Source organism: Leptonychotes weddellii, chromosome 4, assembly GCF_054177405.1.
Source record: "Leptonychotes weddellii isolate Sample4059 chromosome 4, ASM5417740v2, whole genome shotgun sequence".
Classification (NCBI taxonomy): domain Eukaryota; kingdom Metazoa; phylum Chordata; class Mammalia; order Carnivora; family Phocidae; genus Leptonychotes; species Leptonychotes weddellii.
The window spans coordinates 155,692,572-155,702,299 of record NC_138372.1 but is presented as its reverse complement, the minus strand read 5'-3'; the positions used below and the strand labels follow the sequence as shown (position 1 = coordinate 155,702,299).

The window sequence follows — 9,728 nt, the reverse complement described above, 5'->3', positions numbered from 1 at the left end:
GAGAGGCAGAGGGAGAGGGAGAAGCAGGCTCCCCGCTGAGCCAGGAGCCCGATGCGGGGCTTGACCTCAGGACCCCGGGATCATGACCTGAGCCGAAGGCAGACGCTTAACCATCTGAGCCACCCAGGCGCCCCTGTAGTTATTTCTTTAATCAAGATTTTTATTTTGAGATAATTATAGATTCACAGTCAGAGGATCCCTCATGTTGCCCTTGTATATCCATATCCACTTCTCTTCCTTGGCAACCATCAGTCTGCTCAACGTTCCTGTAATTTTGTCATTTCAGGATCTTCCATCAATGCAAGCATACTGTATGTGACGTTTTAGGACTGGGGGTTTCCACTCCAAATAATTCTCTGGAGATTCCAGCAGGTTGTTGCATGTATCAATAATTTGTTTTTATTCTTGAGTCATATTCTTTTTTTTTTTTTTTAAGATTTTATTTATTTATTTGACAGAGAGAGAGAGAGATCACAAGTAGGCAGACAGGCAAGCAAAGGGAGAGGGAGAAGCAGGCTCCCTGCTGAGCACAGAGCCCGATGTGGGGCTCGATCCCAGGACCCTGGGATCATGACCTGAGCCGAAGGCAGACGCTTAACCACCTGAGCCACCCAGGCGTCCCTTGAGTTCGTATTCTTTGATATGGATTTGTTAGTTTATTTAACCACTTACATGTTGAAGGACATCTGGGTCTTTTCTAGTTTCTGGCTATTCTGAATAAAGATGCTACAAACATTTGTATACAGGTTTTGGTGAAACCTAAGACTTCATTCATCCGGGATAAATGCCCAAGAGTGCGATTGGTGGGTCCTACGATCAGTGCACTTTTAGTTTTGTAAGAAACTGCCAAACTGTTTTCTTGAGTGCCTGTACCATTTTAGAATTCCACCAGCAATGTCTGAGTGAACCAGTTTCTCTGCATCTTCATCAGCATTTGAGGTTGTAAACATTTTTTATTTTAGCATTTCTGATAGGTGTGTAGTGATATCTCATTGTGGCTTTAATTTGCATTTCCCTCATGGCTAATGATATTAAGTATCTTTTGATGTGCTTATTTGCCAATCTCCTCTTTGGTGAAATGTCTCATTGTGTCTCTTGCCCGTTTCCTAATTAGATTGTTTTTATACTGATGAGTTTTGAGAAGTCTTTATATACTCCGAATAGCACTCCTGTGTTGGATATATGGTTTGAAAATATTTTCTCTGACTCTGTAGCTCATTTTTTCATACTTTTGGCATGGTCTTTGACAGAGCAAAAATTTTAATTTTGTTGAAGATCTATATTTAAATTTTTTTTTTTTTTTTGGTTTTCAAGTATTTGGAGATTTTTCTGTTATTTCACTTTAACTAATTTACAGTTTGATTCCACTGTGGTTGGAATCTTTTGCTCCCCCTTCCTTGTGACAGAGTGGTGGTGGTGGGTTGTTTTTTTTTTTAATTGAAATATAGTTGACACACAATGTTACATTAATCTCAGGCATACAACAGAGTGATTCAACCACTCTATACCTTATGCTATGCTTACCACATCAACATAGTTACTCTTTAATGAAATAGTACTCTTTACAGGAAAGAATCAAAACTCATCTCCTTTGGAGCACTTGTGAGGAGAACTTCCTGATGCCCCTTCTGATAAATGCAGAGCTCCAAGGATTCAGCACAACTGGGGATAAAGCAGAATTGGGAATTGGGTCTGGATCTGGCATATAGATTCTCAACAAATGTTTGTTGAATGAATAAACTCCATAGTTGTATTCATTGAACTCTAAATGTTGTTAGGCAGGGACCATTTCTGCTGTATTGGATCTCTAAGGCTTCCTACAGAACCAGGCACATAGTATGTGATCAATAAATATCTACTGAACTGAGCTGCTTCTGGGCTATTCCTTAATTCCTTAGAGGAGTTGCTGTGGCCTCGTGGTGAGGAGCAGGGTTCAGAGTCAGGCAGTCCTGAGTGGGAATACTGTCTCTGACATTTTGTCTCTGAGTTTCATGTGGAAGGACAACTCTTTGACCCTCTGTATCCTTTGTAAGTGATAGGACTAACAATTCTCACTGAGTTACTTCAATCCACTGGTTGTTGAGAGGGTTAAATTGAAGGCCCATAGCACTTAATAAATAGCAGTTATAAATACTATTGTTGTTCATGGTATGTCTAATTTCTGTTTCTTATGCAGATAATCATGCCCATACTACTCAGCTAGGTTTTAAATGGTGATATGCCAGGCAGAGCTGGACAGGGCCTGAGCTGTGTATCCAGACAGTAGTCCTTTGTCTAGAGCCCATGGACGGTGACGTGGGTATTTTGAGAGTTACCTGCAGGTTGTAGAAAAGCCCACTGGAAATCCTAATCCATCCTTGATGAGACCGCATTGTGTGTGTGTGTGTTGGTGGGGAGGATTGCATTGCATGCTGATGAACGAGGATTGATAGTCACACATGACTTCAAGAAAATAGTGAAGTGATCATTACATAATAAATGCTGTCTGGTAGACAAAGTATTTCAATCCCTGGGAGTTGGGAAGGGAAATAACCAAAGGGGCCTAAATGTGGCTCCTTAAGGACTCGCAGTCTTTCCCTGACGGCTGGAGCAGAGAGGTAATGAAGCATAGTGGTTACTCTTGACCCAGATCTCTGGGAATGCATCCTGACTCCTCTACTTACTAGCTGTACTGCCTCGGACAAGTTACCCTTCCGTCCTCATCTGTGCCATGGAGATATGGTGGTAGTGACCATGTAATTGATGGTGATGGCGAGGACTAAACGAACCAACTCATGTAAAGAGCTTGCAGCCACCCTGGCGCTTGGTGGATGCTAAGACGCGGTATTTACCATTATTGGCTAATCCCAGTTGCTTTACCTTTCTCATAGGTGTTGTCCTCCAGCCAACGTTCTGGCTTCCCTCTCAATGCCGCCATGTTCTCCGGACTCAAGCTGGTTGTGGGACACAGGTGTGGACCCAGCCTTCGCCTGGGGTCGGCCATGACAGTGTAAAGGGAGGATGACCTCATCCCCAGGAATACTTCCTGATGACCACTGGCTTCTACTTATACAGTCCAGCACTGGGCTTGCTCAGAGGATGCCTACATTATGTACCTGTGACGCCATCAGCTTGTCAGTCACCCAGAGTCTGGAATCATCCTCTGCTGTCATCAAGTGGCCTGGGATTACAACGTGTTGGAGCTGATATCCAAATCTCAAAAGCCTCTCAGTCTTACAGAGAGATGTGGTTACAACCAAGATCAATGTAGGAAATACCGAAAAGCCCAATATTTGTGAGCCCTTGCTAGTTTCCAAAAACATGTCTACAGACTCTGTCTCTGTCTCTCCCTTTTCACGGTCGTCTCTTGCTCAGACTCCATGAGGACTTCCTAACCAGTCCTGCTTCTTGTATCTTTGGGCATCTCCAATCTCTTCTCTAGAGCAGGGGTTGGCAAAATTTCTCTGTAGAGGGCCAGATAGCAAATACCTTAGGCTTCACAGGCCACGAGTCTCTGTTTCAACTACTGAATTCTCCTATTACGGGACAGAAACGGCCTTAGAGGATACGTAAATGAATGCGGGCAGCTTTGTCTCAATAAAACTTTATGTGTGGCTGCTGAAATGTAAATTTCATAAAATTTTCACGAGTCAGGAAATAGTCTCCTTTTTCCTCTTTTGTTTTTTTAAGGCAATTGAAAACTGTTAAAACCATTCTTTTTTTTTAAGTTTATTTATTTATTTATTTATTTATTTATTTAAGTCATCTCTACACCCAATGTGAGGCTCAGACTCATGACCCCTAAGATCAAGAGTCACGTGCTCTTTGGACTGAGCCAGCCAGGCACCCCTAAAACTGTTAAAACCATTCTTAGCTTGTGCACAGCACAAAAATAGGAGGCTGTCTGGATTTGGTCCAGGGGCCATTGTTTGCCCAGCCTCGCTCTAGAAGGATTTTTCAGAAACGCGCCGTAACTGCTATTATGGAGGCTGTCGTGCAGCCATCTGCTGAGCGTGTACGAGGCACCAGGCACCAAGCTAAGAGCTCCCCTGGGATGCCCTTGAACCTCATACACAGTACCAGAGGCACTGTTTGCCTCCTTATTGAGAAGCATAGGGCTGCCCCAGGGCACCCAGCCAGAAAGCAGGAGAGCCAGGACTTGAAGCTGGTTGTCTGAGCCTGTGCCCTGCTCTGCCCTGCCACGCTGCCTCGGGGAGGACCGCAGTGGCTTCCCCCTGCATTTGGAACATACCCCATGGTCCTTCCCACGGTTCCCAGGAGGCTCAGGATGTTTTCACTGCCCACCCCCGCCCTGCCCCCAGGCTTCCAGCTCTCCCTTCCAGCTCGCTGCTCCCAGTCATTTTGATTGTCTTTTGGTTCCTTGAACTCTCCAAGTTTATTTCTGGCTCAGACCTCTCACCTGCAATGCCCCTCCCTCCTCTGTTGGCTAAGCAGATGCCTGTGGGTCTGAGCTTAAGTGTCCCTGTCTCGGGAAGGCTTTCTGTAACCCCAGCAGGATTCACGTCGCAGAGCCAGTTCTCCACTGCTGCTGGATTTATGACAACAGGCGACTGCATAGCACTGTATTGATTTCATGTCCTTCTCCCCCGCTAGACTGTAACCCCATGATGCATGGTGGGGGAGCCTTGCTGCTGGACACACCTTGTTAATATGTAGTGTGAGCTCGGGGCCTGACCCAGAGTAAGTGCTCTACAAATATCTGGAGAGCGAATAATAGCCAAATACGCTTTGCCTCTTAATCCTCTCCATCATCCCTGGGAAGTAGTTATTGCTACCCCCACCCTCAGCCTTATCATCAAGGAAACCTGGATTCAGAAACATCAAGTCGCTTTTCCAAGGTGACAGAAACAATGGTCAAATTCAAGGTCTCTGATGCCATGTCGAGTGACATTATTAATGTGCCAGGAACATTCCTTTATGGTTATTCATATGTGTGTGTATATTTATATAGATAATTTTTTTTAAGTAGGCTCCACAGGCAACATGGGGCTTGAACTCATGACCCTGAGATCAAGAGCCACATGCTCTACCGACTGAGCCAGCCAGGCGCTCTATACAGATAAATTAATTTGGGTGAAGGTGCCTAAATTCAGAAGGTGCATAATGGGATGGAGCAAAAAGTCCTTGTCCCACCTCTGTCTCCCAGCCACCGAGCTCTCTTTCTGAAAGCAATTGATGGCACCCATTTCTCACACATCCTTTTAGAGCCCACCTCTGCATATCCAGGAAAACATCTGTATTTATCTTCCTCCTTCCCTATATTTGACATAATGGCAGCATAACATACATGCTGTGACTACTTTTTTTTTTTACTTAGCAATATGTTGTAGAGATTCCTATCTTATGTATTCTGACATACCCCTTCCATATTCCTGTGGATAGAGCTTTATTCTTAAAAAAATTTTTTTTATGGAAGCAGAGTATTTCATCATATGCGCATTCCACAATTTCTTTAACCATTCCCCCATGACAGACATTTGGGTTGCTTCCAATTTTTTTGCTGTTACAAACAATGAGTAACTTTGTAAATATGTCAATTCACACATGTGCCAGTATGTCTGAAGGATAAAATTCTGGAAGTGGAACTGCTGAGATAAAGGGCATGCCACAATTTTTTTCTCTCTAATGTCTGTCTTTTCAGAAAGCATGACGCATCATTTCTAAGATTCACACTGACCATGACAATTGGACCACGGTTATGCCGGGTCAGTGTCTAGAGAGAAAAGCTGATGGAGGAGAGTTCCCTTCCTAGGGGGATCTGAGAATCAGCCAAGTGCATTCTCCACACCCTGCACCCCCCCAACACACACCACCCCTCCATCCTGGCTCTTCAATTAACTCTCACTCCTGCGGATTCAGTCTTTGAAAGGCAGGCAGCATCGTATGGTAGAATCAGCCTGGGATCCAAGATCAAACACACCTCAAATAAGGGACCTGCTCTGCAATTTATAAGCTGTGTGACCTAGGACAAGTGACTTGGCCTTTTGAGCCTCAGTCTCCTCACCTATGAAAGGGGGTAAATGATTCTTACCCAGCTCACAGGGTGGTTGTGAGGAGTAAATAAACCAATCCCCACGTCACAGCAAGCCCACCATACAGGCAAGCGAGTTGTTATTATTATTATCATTAACTTGGAGGTCGTAGAACCTCGAATGACAGGTGTTGGCTAGACACAGAAGGGTTAAAGCAGCGAGAATGAGGGTCTGGGAGGGGGAAGGAGATGGGGCAAGGCAGTTGCAGTCCCAGCAGACTAGGGGTCAGCCTCAGGCCACATGGTGCCAGGGCCAGGGGTGAGAAGGTGACGTAACATCTCCAGAGATAACCTTTCTCTGTTTCCCAGCTTAGCTAGAGCCAGCTCGGTTAATGGTTAAGTGAGTGGCGCCTGCAATGTGGGTGAGTGTGAAGGCCTTCCTGCATACTTGGGACTGAACACTGAACGTAGCCAAATTAAAAACATCCTCGAAGTAAAGGCTCCCAAGCTTGTCTCTGCTGGAAGAGCTGTGGAGGCTGTAATCAGGAGCCAGTTCCCCCACCGCTGGGGAGAAGCTCTTGATGTCTACTGGGATATCTTCCCCATTACAGCTGCTCTTGTTGTCCCTCTCTCCTCTGTAGTAGCCACTGTGCATCAAGTACTGGGGACGGCGCTAACAAACTGACATGCATTTTTCTCTTCTCAATAACACCCTGCGGGAAATACTATTCCCATTTCGCAGATGAGGAAAACCGAGGCTCGTCGACCTTAATAGCCTCAGACCACACTATGAGTAAGCCTGGAGCTGGAATTTGCACCTAGGTCTCTGTGAAACCCCCAGTCTGGATCTTTACCCACTGCTCTATAATGCGTACACCCTCACCACCAGGAGCGCCACCCCTCCGTCAGAGTCACCTTCAGCTGCCACCACCATCACCGTGATGAGTACTAGCATCGTCATCCTTAGCCTCAGTTTCACACGGGTCATCTTGATCATATTCCTAACGTGCGATGAGTTTCATGAGTCCATTATCTCCATTTAGTAGATGTATTCAGTGAGTTACTCTCTGTGTGTTCAGAGCGTAACTGGAACATTCTAGCCTCCCAAAGAGTCTTTGTTTATTGTGATTAAACTCGATTACTACTACTATTACTACTACTACTACTACTACTACTACTACTACTACTACTACTACTACTACTATTATCTTAATACTGCCCAGATCAGACCCACTGCAAAGTCACTGGGGCCTTCCCCAGACTCCCCCAGACTCTAAGGCAAAAAGGGGTGTGGTCCTTGCAAGGTGACCCATCTGACCTCTGCCTGTCAGGCTTCTGTCAAGGAGCCCAGAGTTTGGACCCAATGACACTACACCCTTGAGACTCATGTTTGGGCTGAGCAACCTTCCCTGTCTGCTTAAGAAACCTTTGCACAGAGTCCTACAATGAGACCACGAACCCAGCCCCATGGAGGCCGGCTCCCAGCTGCATTCTTGGGCAGGTTTGGTGTTCGTGGCTGGTTCCCCTCCGGGTTGCTGTTCCCGCCCAGGGTGCCCCAGTCGCCCTTCCGGGAGTGTGCATCTTCCTCCCACCTGGGGCTTCTCTCCTCTCAGCAGCTCCTTTCTCCAAGACTCCTCCCTTCTCCTTTCTGTCATCTGCATTACCTGCCACTCCCCTTGCTCCTCTTAGAGTTTTGTTTTTTACAAGTAAGACCCGAGGTTTGTATTTCAGTGATGGTTTTGCCTCTTTTGTGCCAAGCCCAGGTCCTGCAGGACTTACTGGGCACCTGACTGGAAAAGCTGACCACTTACTGATTTTGAGTACGGTGGTCGTAACTTTTCCGATATCACACTGCCACAGCGGAGGGGAGTCAGAGGAGGCCAGGGCAAGGCCCTGATCTGGCTGGGACTGAGACCTTCCCTCCTTTCCCTCTGGGTTTTCCAAACTCCTGAGCTTGTAGTTCCCAGAGGAGGCACTGTAAAGACACATGCACAAGGGGCAGACATTTAAAGCAAGGTGTGTGTGCGTGTATGTGTGTGTGTGCGTGTGTGTGTGTGTGTGTGTGTGTTTGGGAGAGGGCATGTGCTCACTGCCTGGCTGTATGCTTCCGTGCATGCACGTGTGTGTGGGCCATACCCAAGTGACCACCCATACGGAATAGTTTGAGTAGCTAAGAACAGTAGAGCGGGGCAACCCTGGGGTCTAGTTCTGCTCCCTCCCCCAGCAGCCCCCAACTATCATTCTGTGTGGGAGACAGAATACAAGCCATGAAAAGTGTGGACTCAGGAGTTAGATTGCCTGGGTTCAAATCCAGTTTGTCAGTGAGACAAACTGGTTGGTGTCTCTGAGTCTCAGTTTACACGCCTATAAAATGGGGACATCATTACACTGATCAGAGCGGCTGTCGTGAGGTTGCAGTGAGAAGCGCATCAGGTACTAACTATCCCAGGTCTGCAGGTGAACATGGAGAAATCGCAGCTGCTAGTTTCTAAGTATATTTTATTAGGCCACTAATTGTTCCTAGCCCTTCTCTTTCTTCTGTGACCGTGTCTGAGGAGTAAGGCCGAGAGATTTTGGAGCTGCTTAACCTCACCCGGACCCTCTCCTGGTCTGACCCACAGACTGGATTTGCCCGTTGGAGTCATATGAACAGGAGACAAAATCCTTGGCGGTGTTTGCAGAGCCAAATGGTCAAGATGTCAGCTGTCTCGGTTGCTTTCTCTCCTTTCTTGGCTTCAGAATTTCCAATCCAATGACTTGGCCGGGTATCCTCAGATTCTGCTGTGAGAGTAGATTTTGCTGGCTTTTCCCAGTGGAGCCCTTGCTAGAGATGTTCTCAGTCCAGGAAAATCTCTTCTCTTCTCTTTTCTCGTCTCTTCTCTTCTCTTCTTCTCTCTTCTCTTACGTGACGATGCCATTTACATAAAGGACACAGTGAAAGAGACACCATGGTTGAGTTTCCCAGGTTCTGTTCTGTATTCAAGGCTGCCAAGGACATCTGGCCAACCCATGAGGGTCTAGTTTAATGTGTCACATCCAAAGTACCTGCAGTTCAGGGGCAGGGAGACAGAATGGGAGGGTCTGCACGGAGCCCATGGGCTCTCTGAGCAAAGAGCTTATTAGCACCTGGCTCCTGGTGTAAGTGGAAGGTTCTCTTCTTCACCCAGACCTCCAGGGGAAAAAGGGAAGGATGGAAGGAACTGAGGGGTCTTTGGTTCCCCTGGCTCTGGGGGAGATGGAGGGTAGATGGGGCATAGGGCAGGCTCAGATGCTGTTCTCCAAGTGGTGCATTTCCTGGTCTATCCACCATAGCAATGAGATTGTGACTAATGGCATTTGTGCTCAGTGACCCTGTAACTCTCACTACCCCTGCCTTGCTCATCCCAGGAGAGGCGGTGTAACAAGGTGTGGATGACACTGGTCTGGAGTTGAAGGGACCTGGTCTTGAATCCTGGCCCTGCCCCTTATTATCCGTGTGATATTAGGTAAGTTACTTAACCTCTTGGGGTCTCTGTTTTCTCAGATGCAAAGTGGGAGGAATCATAATATCCATTTGGTAAGTTTATGGGAAGATTGAAATGATATGTTAATGGTGTAGACATATGACATTCAATAAGTGGAAGGGATTTATATTAAAAACAAAACAAAACAAACCAAACGTCTCATGGGATTCCTTTACCTTGGGGTCCTAAAAAAAAAAAACTGAGCAGTTGAGAACAATTGAAGTCAAGATATGGAGTAAACTAAAAATGGTTTA

At 46.3% G+C, this 9,728-nt stretch overlaps 1 long non-coding RNA gene across 1 annotated transcript in view; it reads left to right on the top strand.

The window, feature by feature from the left end:
* Nucleotides 1-3,637, top strand: part of LOC145720973 (uncharacterized) — a 17,001-nt gene extending 13,364 nt beyond the window's left edge. The window contains exon 2 of the long non-coding RNA XR_014144369.1: nucleotides 2,871-3,637. This is a non-coding gene — a long non-coding RNA (uncharacterized LOC145720973). The remainder of the gene's footprint in view (nucleotides 1-2,870) is intronic.
* Nucleotides 3,638-9,728: the final 6,091 nt, after the last annotated feature.